Consider the following 27,706-nt stretch of genomic DNA (forward strand, 5'->3'; position numbering starts at 1 on the left):
GCGCTGATTCAATTTTCAATAACTGGGTATTCTTTAAAGTCACTATCGTTTGACAAATGAATGGCAAACGTCATAAGTCTTAATATCTGCTAGAAGAGTAAGATATAGGGAGGGAGAAGGAACTATACTCACAAGAAGAACACAGCAAGTACCATAACCCGATTTCCCAGGAACTTTGCTTAATATGAGCCAAAATAAGCAAACACGTGTCTCTGTTTATCCGTAGGTATTCGACCGCTTCTGAGAAAACGACGGCAAAAATTTTGCATGTAAATTAGTAGCTTTCTTGTGTGCCGTGGTCTCAGCAGAAATTGTGACACAGTAACCAGCGCCACGGCTTTTCGCTTTAGCGTTCAGCGTTCGACACGAGATTATCGTTTTTATTTATTCTATTTTATTTATTTATTTTCATATATCTACCCATGTCCGCAGAAGATTACGACTCGTATGTTTCATGTCAGTTCAGGAGTAAAATTAGAACTGTGTTTCACAATGAGTATATTTACTATATACTCGTGATATGTGAAGCGTTTTCAGGAATTACAGCCTTTTTAAGTTATTCATGTTCTTTTATTTCATTCTAATATCAATTCTGGTGCTGTTTCTTACATTTTATTGTTATGTTCGTTCTACAGGACGACTTGGTGCATTTCCTGGGATGATATCGATTGTAGAAACCTTCCAAACATACAAATTACGGACATCACGAGCATCACGTGAAGGTATGTTTGCCGCAGCGACATTTCTTCGTATGAAACGCACTCACGTAAGAAACGTCGTTAACACTGTAGAAGATTTCAAAAGTTGGCACTAATTTCGCGGCAATCCACAAATAGTGGTAACTTTACCGAAATTATGATTAATACCAATCAAAATATCTACAAGAATTTCATACAAAATGATCTCAAATAATTCTTTTTAGTTCATTCACCAGATACATAAATAGTAAAGCAAAACGGAACTTCAATATTCACTGGAAGAAATCCAGTAGTAATATTCTAAGGACTTGGGTATATAAATGAAAAACAAATATAAAAGCGACAATCGGATGCCGAATACGGACCGCAAGCAATGCGATACCAAAACTCTAGCTCTGATTCCTGCTGAACCGGCTGAAGAGCCAACCCGCTGAAAGGCATGTAAAATACTTCTAAGCCTTTTACCGTCGCTCTTTCAGAAACGGTCGAGTTATCTACGGAGAAGCCGAGGTGCGCTTTCGCTTATTTTCACTCCTCTTCCACTGAGTGAATTTTCTGGGAAATCGGATCATGGCACATGCCGTGTTCTTTTCGTCAGTGGCACATCAGGGAAGACTATATTTCATAGCTGACTACTGAAGAAATACAAATAATCAGAAGTTATGTCAAGGACCAGACGCTTAATATTAGCCCACACTTCAATATCACACATTTTGTTTTCGTCTAGAATGTGAGATGCATTGAGTGCATAAGACTGAGGTGCGTGGGGGAAATTACCAGTACTCGTTTTACTAGAGAACTTGAGAAAAGAATCTTATGCCAAGTAATTTGGCACGATGAATGAAATAATTCAAGAAGCGTATCTCTACGACTCTAAGTAAAATTTAAGTGATACTTTTAAGAGAAGCCGTATCTTAGTTTACCTTAAAGATAAGGAACATTGCATCGCACTTCTGAACAATACACCCATTTGCAACATCGCATATATTATATTCGTAGTTCGACAAGTTATTGGCTATTTAAAGATGTTGTTATCGAATGTTATATTGGGTAATGCAGTAAATGTTTCATAGCAACTTAATATAGCACTATCCCATAGAATATGTATATTAATGTTTTTCGGAAAAGGAGACAATATACCTCACATAAAAGAACCTTAGTTTAAAAGCAATTGCTGCAGTATAAAATTAAACCTACTTGTGAACTGGAATATGTCTCATAAGGAAATCAGCTACAGGGATACGCGTCGGAAGAATATATTGATTCACATCGACTGATATGCTGCAGGAGACTGTTATCAACACGATAGGTGGAAATACGCAATGAAAAGTTTATTATTTTCTTGTGGAAAGAGTGATATAACAAGAAAAATCAGAAGAACAGAAATATGAGCTTTAAATGTAGGAAAAAGAAGTTGGTTAACTTGCTGTAATCTACAACAAAACAAAACTTAATATTCTACCCACTTGCAGGACTCTAATGCAATTGTAAAGTTTAATAATAGATGTAGTAGTTACTGACCCATATATGATTGCTAAGATCTGCAGACAACATACCCTCTGCCTCAGAGAGTAAGGAACGCTTTTAATAGATGCTGAAAGGAATGTAAAATTTAATTACCACAGAAAACTTACTGAGACTAAACAAGCACAAAACTGAGAGCAATAAATAGGAGAACAGTGGTTTGTTTTTTATTCAAACCTGGGAAAGACATAGTTACAGGGAAAAGAAAGAGGACGGACGATAAACGACGAGGTCGAAACAGAAATATTCTCCGGTATCAAATACACACCTTTAAGATTGTGTCCTGAACAAAACCCTGTATAGAAATAAGATCTGGCACATTAGTAATGAGAAGGACGATATAGCTGCATTTGAACAGTGGAGATTTACAAGACATTAAAAAAGTCATGTGAACAGATAAAATTTAAAATTTGGGGTACTAGAAGCCATATGGAAGAAAAGATGTCTCTGGGAAATTATTTCCTCAGAACGAACAGGTTAGTACTACGGCAACCAGAAACAGCCATATTGCTGTTGGGTGGAAAAGAAGAATATATAAATGACAAAGACAGAGAAATGTAATGGCAAGCGTAACTAAGTATTGGGGACAGATTAAAATGATAAGCAGAAAGTACAAGGTGATTAAGTAAACCGTAAAAGAAATAACATGAAAAAAGTGGAAGAGTCCCACTTGAAAAAATAAACAAAGTGCATGAATCTCCGCAATTTGTAATCATTTGAGACTTTAGTAATTACATTAATGAGGTAAGATCACAAGTTTCTGATCCGAGAAAAAGAGTCAACTTTTTTGGTTAAACTATTCTGTCTTGATAAGTAAAGAACACAATCAGTCACCTGCATAGACCTAAATTTCTCATACGTCGTCTCTGATATGTTCCCACTAACAAGATTACGAATAACCACTTTAAATCTAGAGTATATAGAAATATTCTTTTCGCTCCGATACCTTGTGAGTGCGTCGTACTCCATTGGTCGTTGAAAAGATAGAAAAGTTGTTCTATCATACACAAGAACTGTTTGTTTAGTGTATATTGCAGATATAATGCAAACAATTAGACAGTTTACCTGTATAGTGTACATCATTTTTAAGATGGTTTTTGGAGCTAAAGAATACGCCTCCGTTCATAATATAAACACCAAAGGAAATAAAAAGAGATAAAAGAAGATGATCCATAATTCATAATTAAAGTGGTGTACCTGCGGAAGAAATAAATTAAGGCGATTTTCATGTCAGCCAAAGAATATTTTTAAGCTCACTGTATAAATTTAATTTTTTAAGGTTTGTAAATATTAAATGGCTGATGTTTTACTCAGTAAGGAATGATTATTAACGGAACCTTCGTCATGTGCCCAAGTATAAATTGATTCGCATCAATCTCGTTTGTATGAATGAAATATTTGTCATCGTCACGAGGAGAAAATATGGATAAGAATGACTATGCTTATCTATATGTTGAGGATCGTAAAAGTCTTAGAACACAATTACTGTACTCCACATTCATGCACTAATCCATACCGTATGGCAAATAAAGCAGCCGATATGAACCAGTCTTCTTTATGCTGCACTTATCTTACTGATTCGTTCAGAACAACTTGCTTACTTCTAGTTAGGATCGTAATGAGATAGTACTTGAAGGGCCTACCTAATGAAAAATAAAGTATTTGAAGTGGTACCTACTGACAAATAAAGCTCGTTAGGAAAGAAAAAATTATGGGAAATTTAGTATCATAATATGACAGCAAACTGACTCGAGGCACTAGGTCTAATATATATTATACACAATTGATATGAAATGAAATTTAATGCAATTCACTTATGGAAACCGAGTAATTGTTAACTACTCTTTCAAAGGTTGACAGCTTGTTTTAATGACTACAATGACGAGTACGCTTCAGAACAGACAACAGTTTCACCATATTTTGAAAAATAGTCTCATACTGAAGCTTGAAACTACGTGAAGAAGACACACACATATTTATATTTTTAATACTACTTTGAATATCTTGAAGATATTGAATCCAGTTCATTAGTGAAGTGCAGTTTCGACTGTAGAAGTCGTCGTCCTGGACAAATTTATATTTGATTATCAAAATAGCTCACTGTCCATCGTAAAATTCCTCTTAAGCGCCTGAAGCCCTAACAACAAACTTTTTATTAAATTGCGCCCACAGTGAAAGAAATGTTAGGATACACACACACACACACACACACACACACACACACACACACAAGCGAGCGTGGAAAGCACAGTTACTATACTGATTACAAAAATTAGAGCCTTGAAGAACATTTTAATGAGATGACTTATGGAAAAATTAATACTACCAGTAGTTTTACAACAAGAGTTATGATTGTCGTGAGACAATGAACACCTTTATTTTCAGTTTCGGTCGTCGGTGGCAAATGTACCACAGAAATTATTCCTCTCTCAGAAGGAAGAAATAATTAAAGGAAAACATCTAGAGGAAACTCTTATAGCGAAACTCTCAATAACTTAGAAGAAGTGTGTGTTATAAAATTAGCAGGGATAAATTATGCTGAGAACGTCATGTTACTTGTCTCGACACCCTCGTAATTATGATAGCAATAGCTCAAATTTCTTATGTATGGGCCGACAATAGATAGTTACTGGGATCAACCTGTAGCGTGCGTGAAGAGTACTGTGTGACTTACAGACACCCAACAATACTTTATTTGGAAGATCATAATCATAAATTGTAGGCATCTAATTGAAGACTTAACTACTTCTTAATGTTGCACGCCTGAATTTCTTGTCCACATTCATCACTTTGTAAAAATGCAGTCACACTATTGAAAATATGCGTATCCACAATTTGTTAGATCAGAGAAATGCACAAGAAATATGAAGAGCCACTTTGCTGTAATGTGATGGTATACTACCGAACGAGTGAGTCTGATTGTGCTGTAAGTGAAAAAAACTTGCGTCATTAATACTTTCCATGACTATTTTTAAAACTAAATATCATCTGTAGTTTCTAGAAACGAATTAACAGATGTATTCACTCAAAATATATTCTGATTAAAGTTACAATAAAGAAATTTTTTAAATTTTGTGTATAGAGTACTCTATAATTCTACTTGAGATGTTTTGTAGAAGGAAGCATTAGACATTTAAGAATATCATAACTGCCGTCTAACGAATTTACGTCCACGCTACCTTTGCTTATTATTTCTCACTATTTCATAGACGGCGCAATCTTACTTCAAGGTGACCTGTCATGTGTACAATAAAAGATTGTCGATTAAGCAACTGTTGTGCGATTTCTTCATTTTACAAAATGAACTTATACAGTTGTGGTTGCCCCATAAGAAGAACTCTTTACGATTCTTTAAAGGTAAGTGATATTTATTCTCCGTAAGTAATGTTTATTTTCGTCTTTGGGAAATAAATTTGGCTATTACTAAGTCGTCTTCTGCAAAACACCAAATATATATCTTAATTTCCTTTCGAAGTGTACGTAGAAGTTGAACAACGTAATAAAAAGAGAATTAACGGCATACGTTGTGTCACCATAATGTTCCAGGCTTCGCCCTGAAATATCTCCAATCGAATATACTTTTATATGGGGGAAATAAAAACGAAAAATAACAACAAAAACTGAAGATATTTTGGTAGTTATTAAAGGTATTTCCGAAGTAAATTGAAATCTTAACAGAAGGGAATTGAGTGAATAGTACTAGGCCAAAGAACAGTGTTTTTCATGTAACATTAAACTGTGGTCACACTAAGTGTGTTCACATGATGTTCAGTACCTTCTTACAATAAACCTTTTTGGAATGGTTTTACTGTAGTTTTAAACAAACATAAATGTTTACAGTGTGTACCAGGAAGTTGCTATGTGGAAAGACATTTTTTATTACGAACTTAATACTAAGAATATAAAATGCCGACTGTTATCTAACACAATAAATTAGCGTCATGTTGTTCAAACCAAAGCTACCGATTACGTTACTTGAACTACTATGCTCCTCATCCCAGGAACAGAAAAAATTAATTGGAATATTTTGGTTCTGTTTTCTTATATACTGTGCGTTTCATATTATTCTATTGCTTATTACCTATTTCCACAATTTGTTACAATTTATCATGAAGGCATTTACAAAAGTATGACCATCCTTATCTGAGCATACTTTACAAGGACAATTCTTGTGATATTTCTGAGAAAGTGAATTTATATAGTTTGTTCACGACGTTCTCATTAAGTAATAACACACATCATGACCCTATCAATAATTTACTAAGCGAAACATATATTGAAAAATGACTCTGACAACTGAGATGAGTAACCGCATTCGTCCACAGTATGTTTACGCTTAGATTATAATTTCACTTTCCAACCCGCTGTACATGTTTCTTTCCCATCAAACACAACTCAAGTGATCTTACTTTCGGAGTTATCTATGTATCTGGCAGTTAGCTATACGGTAAATGTCTTTAATATCTAATAATTAATAGCTTACGGATGAATGCTCCCTGTATTTGTAAAACTGTGTTACATAAAATTTTTACGATTGATCAAAAAACTTAATTCAGTCACGTCTTCTTCGTCTACTGGTTTTTAATCACGATGTAACAAAATCTACCAGTGGTTTAGGGATAGCGTCTTTGATTAATAATCAAAATATACTCTGTCCCGAGTTCCTACCTAACCACCGCTTAACATATTGACTGCCATGATGAAATCTGGACCGTACTTTGCTATGTCAGATTGAAATCACGAATATTACTCCTGAATCAAATCGATTTTTTTGCATCAGATCTCTTTTTCTGAACATGTATAATTAAGTTACTTGATAAAATGTCACATGTGGCTCACATGACCTAAAACCAAAATAAGTATAAAAAATTGTTTTTCAAGAAATGGTTCAAAAACTAAATTTATTTTATTATATTAGCTAAATATAATATTATTTGCAATTTTTTTACTTGGTGTCACAGTGTTCTCGAATAAAGATCTTAGACTATTCTACTTCTTCAACATAACATTGTCAATGTCACTAAAACACATAAAACGTTGCACATAAAACTGTTACATTTATTGCATTTAGTGCACACCCTATCACTTTCCTAGCAGCAACCTTTCTTTCTTCTGAGCTTCACAGGAGCTTATAACAGCCCAAACATCCTCTTAGGTTGCTCTGCTTTGGTCCCTCTACTGTCACAAGGCGATGGCTGTTATCTTCATGGAACGGTTGTAGTGATGCTCATGGTTGTGGATCTTTCGCATAGAATAGCAGTAGAACCAAGCGCTCCCTGAAAGGAATTGTTTGTATGCGAGACTTTGATCCTTTGTTTGCTGCCTTGTACATCACTTGAGCACGTACAACAGATGTTCCACAAAGGATTTCAAAAACGATCTTTCTCTACCTTTTAAGTGTACGCTGAAGTTAGCAATCACCATGGCTACTGATTGTAATAATACTGAGTGTTACGAGAATGAGGGTGTTCAGTGAAGCCACCACTTTTAAGTCCACAATTGAAACGCATTATCTGTGAGCCCTAAGAGGCAGCTATAGCCCACACGGCCTACAGTACAATGTATACGTGAACCAAATACGGTTCACGTGGCTTCGCAACCAGTGTAACTGCGAGCCGTCATTGGCTCACGTGGAAGTCAATGGGTTAAATTTTGAACAAAAATAATCAGCAGTCTTCCGGCATAAGAAGTCACCCTTCAATCGGCCAACGGACCTTTCAGGAAAGGCCAGAGGAGCGGACGGAGGTTAAGGGAATTCTCTTGCTCTTGGTATGAGAAGCTGCCTCTGAGGCGAAAGAATCAGCGATGATTAACAGCATGAGGATGCAGAAGGCAACGGAAACCACTGCATTATAGACACATAATTCATATCCAGTGGCCTATAATTAAAACGTATCATGATGATATCTCCGTTGGCAACATTGGCAAAAAATTCCGGAATAACCCCCTATTCCGATCTCTGTGAGAGGTCTGCCAAGGGGAAGGTGACCGTGAGAAAAAGACTGAATAACCACCGAAAGGATAACCTTCTACTAGTCGGGGCGTGGAATGTCAGAAGTTTGAGCATGTAGGGAAGCTTGGGAAGCTTGAAAATCTCAAAAGCGAAATTCTAAGGCTCAATCTAGATATAGTTGGAGTGAGTGAAGGGAAATGGAAAGAAGACAACGATTCCTGGTCAGATTATTATAGCGCAATATTAACAGCTGCAGGAAATGGTATAACGGGTGTAGGATTCGTTATGAACAGCGATGTAGACCAGAGAGTCATTTATTATTAACTTGTGAACAGTTCAGTGGCAGGCTAGTTCTCATCAAAATCGACAGAAATTCAACACCGACTACGATAGTTCAGGTATACATGTCGACATTGCAAACTGAAAGTGAAAACAAAGAGAAAGTACATGAGTATATTGACAAGGTAATTCAGTACGTAAGGAACATGCAAACCTAAAGTCACGAGAGATTGGAATGCGTTTGTTTTCGAAGGAGTACATAAAGGGTTGGTACTACGAATGAGTAAGGGGAAAGATTGAGTTCTGCACTAAATTTCAACTAGTAATAGCGAATACTCTGTTCAAGAATAATAAGAGGAGGAGATATACTTGCAAAAAGCTGGTAGATACTCTGAGATTTCAGTTGGATTAAATCAAGGTTAGGCAGAGATTCCGAAAGGAGATATTGAATTGTAATGTGAACCCAGAGACACATACATCCTGAGCGAGCAATTTAGTGGTGATGAAAAATACACTGAAGTTCAAGAGACTAGTCAGGAAGAATTAATGCGCAAAGAATTGATACACGCAAGTACCAAGGAATGAAGAGGTACCCTTCAAGTTCTCTGAGGCTAGAGATAATGCGATGAGGAATAGCTCAGTAGGCATTTCAGTTAAAGAGGAACGGGCATTTCTAAAAAGGGCAGTCAGAGTAGCTGGAAAGAAAACAGTCGGTATAAAAAAGTGGCTTCGAAGAACAGTGGGTAACAGAAGAAATACTTCAGTCGATCACGGAAGAAGCACGTACAACAATTTACAGAAAAATTCGGGAATACAGAAATGAAGTAAATAGAAAGTGCAAGGAAGCTAAGGCGAAACGGCTACAAGTAAAATGTGAAGAAATCGCGAACGAAATGTATGTCGGAAGCACTGACTCAACATATAGAAGAGTCGTAACAACATTCCCTGAAGCTAAAAGTGAGGGCGGTAACATTAAGAGTGCAGTGGGACCACCGAGATTAAATGGCGTGGAGAGAGAGGGCGGGTGGAAATAGTACACTGATGGCCCGTACAAGGGGGACGGCTTATTTGATGAAGTGATAGAAGAAGAAACAGGAGTCGACACAGTAGACACTGGGGCTCCAGTTTTAGAATCACAACGTAAAAGAGCTGTGGAAGACTTAAAGCCAAATAAGGCAAAAGGGACAGAAAATATTCCACCAGAAATTGTAGAATTGTTGGGAGAAGTCGCTACAAAATGAATATTCACAATGGTGTGTAGAAAGTATGAGCCTGGCGATATACTACCTGTTTTTCGGAAATATGTCATTCACACAACCCCGAAAGTTGCAAGAGCTGAAAAGTGCAAGAATTATCGCACAATCAGCTTAACAACAAATGCATCCTAGTTGCTGACAAGAGTAACGTACAGAAAGATGGAAAAGAGAATTGGGGATTTGTTAGATGACGATCAGTTTGGCTTTAGAAAAGTTGAAGACACCATAGAGGCGGTATATAATGGAAGCACTCATTATATAGGGATGCTGACTCAGTTTTTCAGGATAGCAAATGGAAAGTCGCGGTACAGAAAATGACCCTGAGACCACCAGTGTGTGTGTGTGTTTGTGTGTGTGTGTGTGTGTGTGTGTGTGTATGTGTGTGTGTGTGTGTGTGTGTGAGTGTAGTGAGTGAAGTGTTATGAAACAGTGTGTCTATAGTCTGTGCAGTGAATGATAATGAGATACGAGTGAACAGTGTTGCATTACATTGTTTAATAAGTTACTTGTAAAAAACGCACTGTATACCTAGTGTAATGATTGTCTCTGAGTAGAAGTTTGTAAATGTATGTGTATACCGACTAACTTATTTTAAATTGGTCTAAAGATGCAAATACTTTGATATGTCTTACATCCTTGTAAAAAGAGATCTATGGATGAAAAAAGCTACTACTACTACTATTACTAAGGAAAAATCGAGACACGTTCGTAGGATTTGTCGACCTGGAAAAAGTATCCTGCACTGTAAAATAGTGCAAGATGTTCGAAATTGTGAGAAAAATAGGGGTAAGCTATAGGGAAAGACCGCTGATATACAATATGTACAAGAACGAAGAGGGAATTGTAACAGTGGAAGACCAAGTACGAAGTGCTCGGATTAAAAAGGGTGTAAGACAGGGAGGGCGTTTTTCGGCCTTACTGTTCATCTATACATCGAAGAAACAATGAATGGAGTAAAACACAGGTTCAAGAATGGAATTAAAATCCAGAGTAAAAGGATATCAATGATAATTTTCACAGATGAGGTTGATATCCTCAGTGAAAGTGAAGTATAATAATATGATCTGCTGAATGGAATGAACTGTCTGATGAGAAAGAAATATTGATTGAGAGTAAATCGGAGGAAGACGAAATGAGAAGTAGTAAAACTGAGAATTATTAGAAACTAAACACCAGGATTGGTGGCCACGAAGTAGATGAAGTTAAATTATTCTGCTACCTAGGCAGCAAAATAGACAATGACGGGTGGAGCAAAGAGGACATAAAAACCAGAGTAGCACTGGCAAATAGAGTGTTCCTGGCCAAGAGCAGTCTACTAATATCAAACATGGGTCTTGTGTTGAGAAAGGAATTTCTGAGAATGTACGTATGGAGCTCAACATTGCATGGTAGTGAAAAGCGCAAAGGAAAAGACTTGAAGAGTCTGAGATGTGAGAATGTTGAAAATCAGGTAAGATAGGGAATGATAAAGTTTTCAGCAGACTCGGGGAGGAGATATTTAACACTGACAAAAAGAAAGGAGAGGACGGTAGTACGTCAGTTAAGACATCAGGGAATAACTTCCATGATAACAATTAAGACATCAAGGAATAACTTCCATGATACTAGAGGGAGCTGTAGAGGATAAAAATTGTAGAGGAGCACAGTGACAGCAATACATCCAGTAAATACTTTGGGACGTGGGTTGCAGATGCTGCTCCGAGATCAAGAGGTCAGCACAGGAATGAATTTAGTGGAGGGCCACATCAAACAAGTCAGGAGACTGATGACTCGAAAAAAAATCTTTTGTCTAAAGCAATGTATCTACGGACAGGAGCTTCAGAAATGAATGTGTGATTTTCAGAGGAACGTGTTGAGAGCATATTAGGAGGAATGTACCCAATAAATAAACAAAACTCCTTTTTGTACAGTCAGCTTCAACTAGTATAACTTTCGCATATGGAGTATTATAGAGAGAAGCACACCTGAAGTATATATATCCACTGAAAAATCAGTCCTTTCATATAAATAAACATATGCCTTACTAACTGTGCAATGGAGAATGTCAATGTCGAAAATCGAAGTTTTTCAAACTGTTACCAAACTGACAAAACTGTGTAATTTCTTACCATAAGCAGGGTATTATAAATGGATGCTTTCTTCCTGAAAATATCAGCGTATTAGAATTTGTACTTTCTCTGTGAGGAACTCAATGGAGAATTTTATATGTAGCTCTATAGGATTTCCTGAGCAAATAAAACGTGTTGCAAGATTTCTATTTACCATAATTTTTATCTGCTTTCCGTCTTTTCCTTTAGTTGCTCTAAATTCTTGGAGGTATGTACCGTCTATGCAACAAAATGAAGATAGTTTGTTTCTTGCAATACGCGTTTCCATTTACGTTCCTATAGCGCGTCATCAATGTTTAGAGCCACTGATTTCTGCGAAACTTACTTGATCGCATAATGGTACTTTAGTTAAGAACTAAATGACATTTCAGGGCCATTTGCAGCTGAGGTGTCAATTTTAGTGTTCAATTTGTAAGCGTTTATTTTTCTGTACTGCTTGCGCTCTGCAAAATTTGTTAAGTTTCCTGCTGTTTTGAAAGGCAGGTATGTAAGTCTAAAAACTTTACAGATTCGTCAATTATCAAAATTTACTGCTCTTGACTATAACAAGAAACCGTATGAATTTGAAATACGACAGGAATGTTCCTATTATTAAGGCTAGATACGCGAAATGTCAGTCTTTCTTGTGTTGTACTAAGGAGGATTTAGTTGCATGACAGCAATAAATTTCAAATATTTTAACGTTTCCATTATAAGATGTGACTCTTTGATTACGTTGCAAGTATTCCTCGGTTGAAGGGTCGTATATTGTGTTACGTATTCTTAAGACAGAAAAAGGAAGTTGGTAATGAAGAGGACAAATAAATTCGCTATCTGTCATTCTACGAAAATATTAATCCGCTGATAATTTATAAGCTAGATTGATTTGTTTCGGAATAAGATTTTAATGGATACGTGAACGTTTTGCAGTTGTATGAAATTACAATATTCCGTGGACCACTGCGAAGAAACTTTACAGAGAAAATAACGCACCATCTGCATCTCTGCTGGTATGTACTAAGATAAAAATTAATGTGTTGTACTGTAATTAAACAATTGTGTTTTATTCATTAGCTGGTAGATCTTCTTCATGTAAATAAAATAAAACGGTATCAGGCGAGACAGCAGAAGACAATATCTCTTATAATACAAAAACCAAATGTTGCATGCTGCCATTACAAAGTATAAAAAAGTGATTAGGAATACGGGTAAATACAATTTCGGTTCATTATAATTAAACAGCATTAACTGTTCATTAATAAGATGATGGCTTATTCGTGGCCCAAGAAAAGGGAGTTTTGTGCCCGCTTCAGCAAACTTGTTACATCCAGATAAAATTCTGGCAGTTGTGGAAGTGAAGGTGAATGAAAGTAACTGGGCAATAAGCGAAAACACGTGATTCTGAGACGGAAATATGAAAGAAAGATCCAAAAATGCATAACGAAATGGTTCTCATTTATCTGGGATCTAAACTGCTCAGATGTTACTTTGGGTTTTATCACTAATGATATAACTGTGACTTACATAGAGGCGTTTCTAGACGTATCAGTTGAGGGTCAAGCTAACGATGTTACAGATTAGCTGTCAAGGGCAGCTCAAATCCCGTCATAGTCGATATTTCCCTCTTAGAACAATACTAGAGCTTTGAGCGTCATCTATGAAGCAACTTCTTAAAATATTAAAGACAAGGTTTAAAATTATTGCTAAGCTAATTAGTGAGGTAGCTGTTGTTTTTGGAAAAACAATCTGTTTTATATTCACAAAATATTATTCAAGTTTTAATTATAGTTAACTCAAGAAATATTCAGGAAAATTTTGTTTACAATCTCAACTTTGTCGTTACTGGTGTCAGAGATTCAATGAAATATGGTCTACAAGAAGCCTTCCACAATGCAGTACTTTTAGACAACGGAGTTACAGATGAATGTAAAAACTTCTCCTCACACTGATTTGAATGATCAATAAGATGGTCATATGTTATTTCAGTATATCTGAATTCTTTTTAGATTTCGGAAGAAATTTCCATGTTGTCTGTGCTATAAATTTTGTTTATTGTGCAACAAAAAGTAAGTATTTTTACTAGATTCAGCAACTGTTTCTTAAGAATAACATGAATCACGCAACTGTTCATCAGGAGAAATTGTTTCTAATTAGTAGCTTCATTTGCAATATAACAAATACGTTCTTGAGTTATTGGGTGCGAAGTACAAGTATGTATTCAGTTTTTGCATCTTCATGACTTCCGTAGTATATGTGTTGATCAAAGGAAGGAAATGAGCGTACGAGCATTTGTGTGCATCGTAGAATGTGAGAAAAGTGGATAGTTTAGCAAAACCTGAGTTTGTTTTCAAATACAATTTAAAACACCAACAATATCTATCACTTAACCAGTCACGGTTGGCAGCAGTTTAAAGAGGGGCTTTCCACAAACCTAATATGATGAAATCTTTAAAAGTGTGAGCAGCACAAGTGTCTGATACCATAATTACTACAAGAAGGAGGACTATTTCCATAATTTATCGAGTTTCGAAAGAAGATGGAAAACTCTAAGTTTGTTAGTATCCCGGAGTACATGAAACACAAGACAAATTTGTAGGAGTTGCAAATAAATTGTAAAACCTGATAAAGAAAAGTTTCAGCTTTCCATCTATTATTTCCAAGATCATCTAAAAATTTAGTTATCAATTATGCACCTCATTAGACTGTGTATTATAATAGATAAGACAGATTTTTGCACACTGGTGTATACGAAAGGTAAATAGGATTCGGCCGAAACACGTTCATCTTTATAGAGAAACATGGAGGTTCTGCTGGCAAAGAAAACTACTGCCAGCGTAAAAAAGTGTCATTGACCACTACGCTGATCATATTTGACTCACATAGTACCAGTATTAATACAACAATTTGCTCAGTTTATTTATAAGTAAGAGAATTTATCATAAATTTCCTCCATGTCCATGACTTTGCAATATTCCGATTAATTGCAACAAATTCCTTCAAATTTTATCTTATGTGAGCTCCACAGTGCTCCAAGAGTTCACTACTTTTGCCAGAGACCTGAAAAGGCTCTTCGACGTGGTCCACAACAGTGCACTATGGTATTCTAACACATCCTCGTATCCATTATTTTACCTGGTTCTCAAAAAAAAAAAAAAAAAAAAAGATCCCGGACGGAGTGGCTGAGCGGTTCAAGGCGTTACAGTATGGAACCGCGCTATCGCTATGGTCGCGGGTTCGAATCTTGTCTCGGGCATGGATGTGTGTGATGTCCTTAGGTTGCTTAGGTTTAAGTAGTTCTAGGGAACTAATGACCTCACACGTTAAGTCCCATAGTGCTCAGAGCCATTTCAACCATTTTTTTTCTAAAAAATTCGAACAAGACTATGAATTATCAGCCTGTTAAAGTCTCTTTGAATTGAAACACAGAATTTATTTTGTCAATGTCGCCATCAAATTTCGTATTTTCTACCTATACACAACATAATGAACATACCTTCAGTGGAATCGGAACGAGACTATGGAATATAATTGGAACAAATGAATGAGAAAGATCTTTAGTGGTAGCGAAACAGTCAAACGGTCGAAAATATTACTGTACGAAATGAAGAGTAAATACAGTTTTCATGCTTGCTTGCGTTGTTTGAATCTCTTCTGATTCGTCTCAATGTTTCGTCATAGACAACGGTAAAACAAAGTCATTAGTTTCGGGAACTCTATTGTTTTTTGTATTTTCGTGCTTTTAAGTATGTGGTTAAGATACGAACATAATAAATGTTATAAACAAATTAGACTTAACATAACAAGTCCAGGAAAATGGCAGCTCGTATAAAAAATAATTTAGTAACAGCACATATGAAATGAAAATATGCAAATAAAAGGTGGGAACACTTTTAGATACAGGATACATGCATTTCATGCGTTCTAGGAGCCAAGAACATCACACAACTAATATCTGTTGACAAAAGACAAGAGAGATGCAGAAAGTAATGGCGGCGCAAGAGAAAAGGAGAACATGAGGAATTACTTACATATTCGTAGCAGATTAAAGTCAATTCAAGAAGAGATAAGCGATTTACAAGAATTATTGAGAGTGTCACATCATCCAAAACAAGAAGATAAGAAACATATTTAATATTTTCCTAGTGGATAGGGAAGAAACACTAACACATCAGACAGAAAGAAAAGGAACTAGATTGTAAAAGAATATACGTCCGAAGTAGGGGTAATGAAATGTTAAGAATGTGTATCTACATAGTCTGACAAAACTAAACAACTTTCCTACTATATACAATGATACACTACTTGTTTAAATTAAGTAAGAACATCCAGCTTAATTTATTGTTTACGTGGATGCAACTGATCAACATTAGCTTGTTTTAATACAGTGATTCGTTTTCGTGATATTAAAAATTCCTTCTAGTACATCAGTACACCGAATGGTGAGACCACTTCCTTCTGTGAGAGAAAACAAAATTTTTTCCTTGCAAATAGAAAACTCTGGTGATGTACACAGAAAAGTTAAATAATGAATACTTTGTCATTGACATTGTTAGTACATTTGCTTTGGCATTTAGGGTATGGACAGAAGGCGACAACTGTTCGGACTTCAGATTTAGGTCAGTTTCCTACTGGATTTTTCCACAATCTGTTTAAGTAGTGACTATGCATCTGTATCTTGTTTCTTGCATTTTGTTGGATTTAGTTCAAGACTTACGGCTCTAAAAAAAATAAAATAGGCTTCTAAGTTCTTTGGTGTTTGACCAACAGTTTTATGTGAATATTATTATTTATTTCAAGGAAGCGAGGAAGTTTTCACATAATCAGTTTTTTAATAGACCGCTTGTTACAGACAGATTGAGTCTTTCTGCCGACAGGCAAAGTACTGATGATAACTATGATCCTGCATTCCGTAATATTATTGCACCGATAAGATGGGGGGAAAGAGGATTGTGTACTTCCGTAACGCACATATTGTACAACTTCAGCTTGTGGAGTTAAGCACTTGTAACAACTATTTTTCGTTGACATCAAAATTGTGTTGTTACTGAGCATATAAGAATATCATTAATTTGAAATTCGTGCCAATGGAAACATTAAATAGGAATGTGACGTGACATGTACTAAAAACCCGGTAAGAAATTATATTTCCTCAGCTTTTTTGTAAAATCTACGATAAACATAAATATAGTGACACAACTGGAATGTAAGGCGTAGACTAGAGAAATTTTAATTCATTGACGAGTTGTCTGATCCCGAAAACTTTTGGGCGACGAGTACTCCAAAGTTATTCCAAAAGAGCAGCCACAAAAATTTCGAGGAAAAAGGAGAAAGCAAAAATGGTAGCAGCATTTTCATAAATTGCACCAAACTGCATATACGCAAGAAGGTTCACAATCAAATTAAGTGAAAAGTATTTCCTGTCTACACATGTGTTCACTTTTGTACTTGATGCAGAATCCTGTGGTGAGCAGTCAACAAGATCTTTCCTGATAAGGACGACTTTCTATCTCGCAACGAAATAGAAACTATGAGAATCAGAACAGTTCCATCCTTTTTTCTCATTCTTGACGTACAAACTAAGTACTGGAGAGGCTTGACGATGTTTTGCTTCTATAGTGTTTTGAGAAAAACAATTATTTTTCACTTTAGTTGCACCTAAGGACTGAGTACAGATAAAAATTATAATTTTCGAAGGTTTCTCGAGATACACTTTTTTTTGATTATTCATTTATCCTCATAGAGAGAAGGAGATGATACTAAAAAAATTACGATTTCAAAATTACAGGAGGAGAAAAATATTGTACCATGAAAGAGTAAAGGAAAAATAAAAACACCATATTTCATTAACAATATCTGACTAGTCCAACAATTCCGAAAGAAGCGGTACACGGGAGAAGGCTGCATATATTTCCTGACGACTGTGTGCTACTTCCATGTATATACAAAGAACCCTTTAAATTAATGTTTGTATTATCCAAAGAGATAAGAATGAAACACAATGAGGATTTAGAAAACAAATCAGAAAAACAAAAATTAGTAAATGATATCAAATACATTTTATATATCGTTTCATTGAGGATGATGCAATGTGATCAACACGTTACATCAGTTATAATTTCTGACCAGCGATTCACTGTGTTGCTGGTCACAATAGAAGGGGATTTGACTTCAGGTGGACGTGATATAGATGATAAGCTGCTTTATAAAAATTAAAGGAATAGTACGTCTTGTGATGGGGCTTAAGTTTATGTATCCCTGTTTCCTACACCAAATAACTATATTTTGAAAGTCTTTATGCCTTGAACAAACACAGTTTCTTTATTTTTTTCACCCAAAACATGGTTATGTGATATTTTGCCAGCATCAATGAGTTCCTTCTATTTTATATATTCAGCGATGACACGTAATATTAAGAAAAATAAAAGGAGCCTTAGTGAAACTCCTTTTAGTGAAAAAATAAGAAACTCAGGTTCTCTCAAGGCAAAATTTCATTGTGTATCCACTAAAATACCAATATATTTATTGTTATTTGAATTTTCATACATAAAATACGTTCCACAGAATGTTCTAGGTAATGCTTCTGAAATTAAGTAGGATTGCTTCCCGGTATTAGGGGTAAAAGTGTGTGCTCTTTGTTAATGTTTAGCGCTATACTTTATTGTCAGAGTCTTTCGCTAACAGTTTACCCATAGCCAAAAATAGTTCTGAGCGGAAATAATTGATTATTTTCTACTTAACTCGTGAAAGTAAAGAAGCCGTATCGCTTGAAGCATATACGTACAGCAAATGGAGTATGAAATTTGCAGGCAGATTAAAACTGTGTAGAGCACTTGCCCGAGAAAGGCAACCGTCCCAGGTTCGAGTCCCCGTCCACAACACAATTTTAATACGCCAGAAAGCTTCAAATCAGCACACACTCCAATACAGTGTGAAAATTTATTTTGAGTACGAAGAAAATTCCAAAATGTGCAATAGGATCAATTTCAAAGGAAAGCGAAGTATTCAATGAATTGTAGGTACTGAAGTTAGATTTAGTTGCCAATTAAATATGTTTTAAATATTCTTTGTGGTGATAAAATTATAGTCTTGTTGTTAGCCTGAGACTCACGAAAAGAAAAGAGTTATAACTGTATTATTTCTTAATAATGTATCTCACTACTCATTAGCACAAGTGTAAGGTAATAAAACGTTGAATTGTAATTTGGTTAAAAATAAAAGTGTTTATTTGATTCATTTTAAATGTTTTCGTGGTATGTGGATTGTTTGCTAGTTTAGTATAAATTCCGATGACAGTGAGTAGTTGCGCATTCCTCTCATCCGAGCAGACTATTATAGTAGCTATCGCACAGTTTCGGCGTATAGCGAGCGATGTTGAAACAAAGAGAAACTTAGATACTTCGCAGTTTTCAAACTATAGTTCAAAAGGCAGCGTACACCTTACTGTAACAAAACAACACATTGTTTAGTAGGTGACAGCAGTTGTCCCTTGTGAAAATTTGCTGTTGAAAGAAATTTGCGTAGAGATGTGGAACATGAAATTGTAGTTTCTGAGATCACACGTGTGGCACAATAAAATCAGAAGTGTTCTTTTATCATGTTTCTTCCTTTCACCGCCCAGAATAAATGTGAGGAACTTTAAAAAATTAGACTATTAACTCATTTGCTTAAACGAGTAGTAAAAGAAATATGAAATTTGATGAAATTAGAATGCTGGCGGGGAATTGAAGGATATGAGCATGAAACAGTGCTGAAAATAACTGATTTGGTAGACAGGCGTATCAGCAGAAAGATGCCCTCCCGTCTATTCATTTACTCTAAACATGGGCTGCTATTTCAGATCTATTTAGATTATTTTTTTCTGAGTATTCCTATTTGCAGAGAACAATCACCCGGAAAGAAATCTTGTGCTATTGGGAAGTAGTGTAGTTTGGAGTAAATATTATATGGAAATTGTTTCTTCGGATCACTTACTTTCTATGTACACTGTGGTGATCGAATTTTTGAAAGATTTGTTTCTTTAGCTGGGTCTGAAGTTCACACGAACTGCTGAACACACACGAAGTAAAACTACATCAGAAAAAAGAAGATGTAGATACCACAAGAATACTAAATCTGAAAATAAGTTAGCTATTTGTAAGGATAACGGAGTGAGATTTTTAGTTTTAAACGGCCCCTGTCTCATTATTGTTTACATAGTCTAGTTTTAGAGAGCCATTAGAAATCCGGGGAATAAATTTTGCAGTTGTGCGATCAGCGCTTGTACAAAATTTTGAGAAACGTTCATGGACGTATAAAAGTACGACAAAATATCTAGGAAGACTCCAAAGGACAAGCAATCAGCGACGGTATTTGCAAAAGAATTTGAGTATGTGGTGTTCTTAGAATACCACGTGTGCATCCTACCACGTGGAGGAAACTACGAACGAACTTCTAGCAACATAAAAATTTTAAAATATAGCGAAACAGGTAGTAAGTAGTGTTTTTGTATCTTCTACATGATAGAAACTGCTCAAACGTATGTAAGAACGTGAGTTACTCAATTAAAATAAAATTACGTGCAAGTACCGAGAGAAATGGCAGGAGCCGAAAGGAATTGTAGTGTCTCCTAACCCTAATAAACTGCCCTTCATGATCAGTAGAGAGAAACACAAAATGAAGGCTATTACAAAAAAATTAATGGAAGCGAGCAGCGAAACATCTTAAAGGAATGTAGTAAAGCAGGGCACAATATACTAGGTGATGACCATCGGCTATTAAAACATGCGGGGGAAACAGACAAAATTGACTGAAGCGAGACCGAAAGCAAAACTAAATGAAATTGATAAAATTAGCAAATCAAAGTAAGCATACGGTAATAAAGAACTGAATGTTACATGTAATTTGATTCTATTTGAAACAAAATTTCTAGAAGTTTTAACTACATATTTTACAAATTCTTAGTGTGTTAATGAAACCATAAGAGTTGTATGGTGTTTACGGTCTTAGTGTACCGAAAGCAAAGCTCACCACTTGAAAGGCTTAGAAGGGCCTTATGGTATAGGATAGTATGAGACTCATAATACCTAACGACCTAAGATCGACTGATGATTAGCATTAGGTCCGTCTTTATAATGTTAGAATTTGTTTCATCTTTTGAATATGTTTGCATAAGTTTTCTGTATTCTTTCTTTTCATTGTTCTTTCAGAAAGAAGAATAGACCCTACATCGAACAGAAACTGGGAGCTGTTAATGTAGTTCTGCGGAACAGTGTAGTTTTGTCGTCTTCCATACGGCTGACAGTATCCCACATATCTACCATTTTTTTCAGGTAAGTGAGGTAGCATCGTTTGCGGGTGCGCATATGTAACAACAACATTGTCCACAAACTTAATCGAAAACTAGCGTACTGCAGTATGCTGCTGCTGTTGATAACTAATGGGAAAATTAAAAGATAAATTTCCAATTAGTGTTTCAAATTGTTTAACAGATCCTGCTGTAGAACTTTTCGAACATAAAACTATAGATTTCTCTTAATAAAATGATGTATAGTTTATAGAATAAATTAAAAATTTAAAGGCCTGTCCTTCAGCAGCTGTTGAGGTGATGAAACAACCAACCGTTTTCAAGCGATCTTTGATTTTTCACACACTGAAAGCTTTCCGTTACTCTGCTTTCTCGCTACTCTGCGAAGTAGCAGGGTTCCTGTAACTGAATATCTTCGTATTCGTGATGGGATAATAGACCGTAAGTATCATATCAAACGGAAACTACTCGTCTATTGAGGAGACAAAAATGTGATATGAAATCATGCGCTGTAGATACTGTCATAAGCCTGAATGACATTTTGTAGACATCCTGTACAGCACTTACGATTGCAATTTTTCCATCTTTTGCTACAAGACGTCCAAACATATCATATCCACTAAATTATTCAAAATGTTATTTCTTTAATCACTGTTCTCTAGGAACGCCACAAAAGACAATAATCCAAAATAGAAACAAGTGATAGTAATGTTCATATAGAGAGTTAATCCTTGTGGACAAGCATCAGTCAGATATTTTTGTATTGTCCCAAAAGTTTTACTTTTCATAGCGGGCTAGAAAACTTCTTAGTATGACGTTAGGAGCAAGTACTTTAGCAGGGTAAAACATGCGCACCGTGCGGCAAATATCAGCGCCAAACAAAATAAGTCAGTGAAAGCTATAACACGTTGTTACATTTCAAAGTGTCATTTACTGTAAATATAAGGAAGAGACTAAGGCTACCGAATCGGAAACTGGAATTGTATCCTTCTGGGTATTGTTCACAGCCAGAAAAGAGAGTTAATAGCTTTTCCATGGCATAATGTTGCAGAATAATAGTTACCAGCATGACTCAAGCACACCGCTACTTCTCCTAAGTATCGTGCATGTCATTTAAATTTTTATTTTACCATTTTACACAGCATATGCCCTGTATTTTCAACAGAAAAATGTTTCTGCAACATATTCTTGGAAAGTATCAGTAGGAAACAATATTCGATGACTTCACATGATTAACACGCTTTCCTCCTTTTCCCTCAGGACCACCGTCCATTTATATTGTGCCCTTGTAAGTGAAAGTTGGCACAAAAAGTGTAAATTTTTTATGTGCAATTCTTTGAGGACAGATGCTGGCTACCTGTAAACGAGAAATAACGGTAAAAGCAAATGATTCTCTAGGAGGCGTAGTACGACTCACGTAACATATTTACCACTGATGTACGACGGAAGTAGAAGTCGTTGCAATAATAATAGTATTCGTGAAGAAAAAAAAAACCACACACACACACATTAAACCAAAAACCTGTTGTATTGGATGTTGGGAGACCTACATTTAGATCGGCAAACAAATAAATGTGTATATTGAACCATCAACATTAGGTTATTTCTAAAAATTCCCTGCGGTAAATGAAATTTGATACAGAATCTACATAATAAACAGTGATCTACTTTATTATTTTAATTAAAATAGTGGCCATCCTCATAGCTTTAATTTCGTTACTTATTACATTGATTAACTCTATTTTAGACATCATGAATAAAAACCACACAGCACTTGTATAATATTCTACAATACTTCTTATTAATTTCACGATACGGTTTTCGGCTGTTACTCCATCATCAGTTATGAAGATGAGCATGTGATGCAGTGTAATTTTGTTTGGATCAAAGATTTTAAACGATTTCATTTGCAGAGTATCCCATATCCAGAGATGAAAAATGTTAAAATCTTAGAACTGGGAATAGAAAAATAAGAATTACTTTAGTGTAAAAGCGTTTAAGGTTATTTAACAAAGACAAAAAATATGTGACATATTAACTAATGAACTACATACAAATTTCAACAGTTGTTGATCGAAGAAAATAAATTGAAGAATGAAGTGTGGTGACATGTTTAATAGACGTGGCTAAAAATATCTAACGTTAACATTTTTTATCTCTGGAAATGGAGACACTCTGTAGCTCTATTACTTTAAAGTCTTTCACCCAACAAAATTTCACTGCACCATATATTTATCTTTGTGCCTGATGATTGTGTAACAGCCGAAACCTGGTTCGTGCAATAAATAATAAAATATTGTAGAATACTACACCAATGTTGTGTGTATTTCCATGCATAATATACGTCACATATGTTCAAACATGTCTGTGTGCGGTAACTTTTCATTGGCAAAAAGTCTGAAATTGGTCTACCGGCACTACAGGTATTTATGTGCTATTAGGAAAAGTATTTCTACCATATACAAAATTCGCCGAGAAAGCCTGCACTCACATATATTCTAACATAGTTCTAGACAGTGATTCCAAATGCACAAACTTACAAAGCACAGTTTTACACTGATTAAGTCGGAGTTCAATAGTATATGTGAAATAAATAGGGCCGCGATAGAAACACTAGGTATGTAGCCTGCTGCAGTTTGATTATTGCTATGTCTTATTTGAATGGCGGGTACAACAGACGTTCCATTACGTCTAAATGAGTTTATTATTTTAATGAGGCTACTTCCAAGAAGCCCGTTTGCTTGAAAACAAAGAAGGCAAAAGGTTTCTCCTTACACGATTTGCATACCCGCATCTGGAAACACTTGAAAATATCTACAGAAGGAAAGTCTTATCAAATGAAAAACGGCTTTTTAATCAATAGTAAGCTCTTCCGAATTGAGAAGTATATGAATCAGCATAAGATTTCACCCACTGTCTTCTCCGATTTTCTGTTCTACTAATATTCGGTCTGTAGCAGGTAGCTGTAGATTCCTTGCTGTGACACTTTAAATATGAATCTTTTTCTATGAGTTGCTGCTATTTTCTGTGAATAAGCTCGAAGGAGAACAGTGGAAGCTAAGTTCTTGTTTTTGATGTAGGCCCACTTTCATTAAAAGACATCAGTTTTACAGGAAGAAGAATCCATCGTCAAAAAGGGAAAGCTTTTCCTTTGTTACTTATAGGACAGAATGTAAGCACTTTTTATAAAATTTTGTACTACAAAAATCTAGCTCAATTTTTACTCTGTGAAATTATGAGTTAAATTCTCGCATTAAAAATTGCTATCGTAAAGATAATTTAAAAACTTTTAATGTTACCTGATATTAATACCTGATATTAATGGTACTCTTTATTTCAGCAGAACGGATAAGAGACGCTCATATTCAAAAACTGAGATATTTGGCAAGGATCATGGGGCAAATATGAATGTAGATAAATCAATTTCCAAGAGGAATATGTAAATTTTTATCTAGGAGACACCTAAGCCGTAAGCTCAACAGTAAGTATTCGCCTTGTACAGTAACATAGAAGCTAAGAATGTTCTTTGTTATTTGCCTGTTATTGTTAAAAATAAGATGTGATTGCATTGTGAGCTATTAAAAATATAAGCAGAAAATATTTAGACTACGTTCGGAAGTAGTCGTTGAGTATTTTTTATTCATAATGCAAGAACATAAACTTAGATTCTCATATAAACTTGAATTAAGAATATCTTCTGATAAGAATATTGTCCTTGCATAATATTACGTTTTTGAGAAATATGATGAAGTACGGTCGGTAAAAGTTGGTATTATGAATCTGAGAAATTATCATTTGTCATCTGATTTCAGTGTTACTGTAAAATATTTATTTCCTTTTGGAAATGAATGAAAGATGCAATTTCCACCTGAATGAATATTTTAAATCCCATTGACACTACTGAAGCATAGTTAGTTTTTCCAGACTGCTAAAAGACTTCTTTTCCACCAAGGCTTTTCAGCCTATTCCAGGCTACTAAATCACTTCTTTTCGACGGAGATTTTTCGTTGTCTTAACTGACTAGAAAAACAAAGCGACTTCAGTACCGCAGCTTCGTAGAGAAGCAAAAAAATCTGAACAAGTATGGTAAGGTCATCACGTTCATGAAACAAATACGTTATCATTTGACGTAATATGATACATAAATTAACTGCAATATTCATGCCGTAGCAAGTGACGATACTGTTAAGCTTAGTGGACATACTTAATAATGCACAACTCTCTAATTCGTAGTACGTGAGTTATAACTGGAAAAATGAAAAGGATATAAAAATACAGTTTCTCTCTTCCGGTTTTACGAAGAGTTAAAACTGCAAATATCTATAATACGAATTCTTGAGGCAGTTACATTACATAGAGTGCTAGTAATGGTATGCGTATGTGAAAACAGCAAGTAGCATTCCGTTTTCTTATTCTACGTTAAACTGTAGGAATGGAAGGGAAACTCTGGAAGCTGCTTTACTTGTTAACACTACTGCGTCCTCCTTAGTTTTCTTTTTTTAATACAGTTATGCAACATTATTATTTAGAATGATTTTTTTGAATTCAAAGTTATTATTTTTTTCGTTCTCATCCAGGTTATGAAATAAAAGAAAGCTGGAGAAGAAACACTAATGTCTCATACATTGTCGATTTCATTGTCCTTGGAAATTACGCGCTACCTCTCCTGAAGAAATGTTTCGGAGAAAAGGGGAAACAAGCAGTTCTGTGATTTAGGGGGTCACCGAGAAACTTCATTCACGTTGGACTCAACCCGAATACGATCAACAAGTCTGCTGGATTGCAGTAGGGATATTCTCGTTTTTTTTTTTCCTAATCAGTATGAAAGGTCCGTAGTTTTGTTATTGAAATGTCGACCACAGATTTCGTTGCTCGTAGCTTCGACTCCAACTAATAACTGAAGGCAACGCGATACGCGCCGTCCTACCGAATTTTTTCCGGCTCACAGAAATTCAAGATCAAAGAAACGCTCATGTAAGGTCGTGAAAAACGTTATAAGTAATCGAAATTACCTAAAAAGACACCTTGCATAAATAAATGTTTCTATGCGGAGACAGACAATTCAAGTTTTGCTACGTTTTTTTTTTTTTAAAGAAAACTAAGTTCTGATCCAAAGGTTTACTTAAACGGAAGTCTCAGTTCGTTAGTTCCATTGTTCACTACCGCTATGTGGATGGCTTCTTTTATGCCTTTACGGTGTGGGCGCCTCTTATTTTAAAATTTCTGTGTGAATGTTCTTTTTTGACTGTGCCGGGAAGCATGAACTACAGTGGCACAATGTGTCGGGTTCACGGTTTAATTGTGCGCCAACTAGCGAGCAACAAAGTCGACAGTCATCGCCAGAAGAAGGGAAGTAAGGAAGTTTTCAAAATACGGTGAAAGGAAGATGTCAACGACGATGCAGACCCCAAATCAACAGTTTCGTAGAGCACTCCGGAAGGATAATGAATCTTGTGTGTTTATCATCGTATTCTGTTGCTAAAACCATATCAGATCTAAATTTTCTAGCAACAGCTGAAGTATCTCAAGTTTTTGATTGCACATCCAAAGGTTTCCGCACAAGTTTTTTTTTTTCTTTTAGTTTAATGTTACCAAGCAGAGCAAGACTACCGTTCAAATCGTCTCGCTTCTACCGTGCGTCGTAAAGAGCTTCATACCCTGATTTAATCCACTTAATAAAGAAGCAAAGCAAGTGCTAATATATAGAAATTAATAAATTATATTTCTGAATCCTTCATGCCTCTGCCGGCGTGTGGGTCAGATAAAAAAGGCATCGACCCGGTTGCCTTCCAACGTTAATTACGGTGGGAATGTGATTTTAATATTCGAGACGACGCGTTTCGTCAAACAAATTTTAGCGTGCAAAAATTTCTGGTGCAGGCGATATTGGGCGACGGCCCGTCGCGGATCGAAGTCGCGACCGCGCGAATGGCTGCCGGTCTCCGGTAGCCGAGCACCCTTGCTTTATTGCCGCCGACGGTAGCTCTCCTACATTTTTCCGCTATTTTCCGCTCCTATCTCGCGTTTCCTCTTCCCACAGACCGCTCCCCTCCTCCTTTCCTGCCTTTGCTCTCACTCTCTCTCTCTCTCTCTCCCTCTTTCTGTTTACCTTCTCCTTTCCTTTTTTTCGGCAGATTCCCCTGCGCTGCGACACACGGCGGGGTGTGCCAGCCCCTGAGTTGTTACCGGTAACGCATCGCGGCCGCGCAGGACCGAACGTTAATGGAAGTTGCGCGCGTGCTTTATGGCGCGTCGTACTTAGGGCGCATGTCACGTGCGGGCTTCATAATTAGAAAGCGGCTCAAAGGCAGGTGGCGCGCAGCGCAGAGAGCGCGTCCAGCCCGGGAATCGGAGATGAGAGGCGGCGTGCCCGACAAAGCGAACGAGAAAGCCCTGCCTGCAACGGCACCTTCGGCGCAAACATTTGCTCTCGTCAGGAGCGCAATAGCTGGTAAATAACTGCCTGGAGTACGCGGCGATTTAAGGTGAAACGATAGGTCCAGCAGCAGGCAGCGTAGACCAGAAGAAGAGCCACTGGAGAAATAATGAAGGAAGGCAGAACAAAGGCTACTGTGGACCTCTCGACCGAGTGAATGAGAACAGGCCAACGATAAATAGTCAAATAA

Source organism: Schistocerca gregaria, chromosome 1 (genome assembly GCF_023897955.1).
Source record: "Schistocerca gregaria isolate iqSchGreg1 chromosome 1, iqSchGreg1.2, whole genome shotgun sequence".
NCBI lineage: Eukaryota > Metazoa > Arthropoda > Insecta > Orthoptera > Acrididae > Schistocerca > Schistocerca gregaria.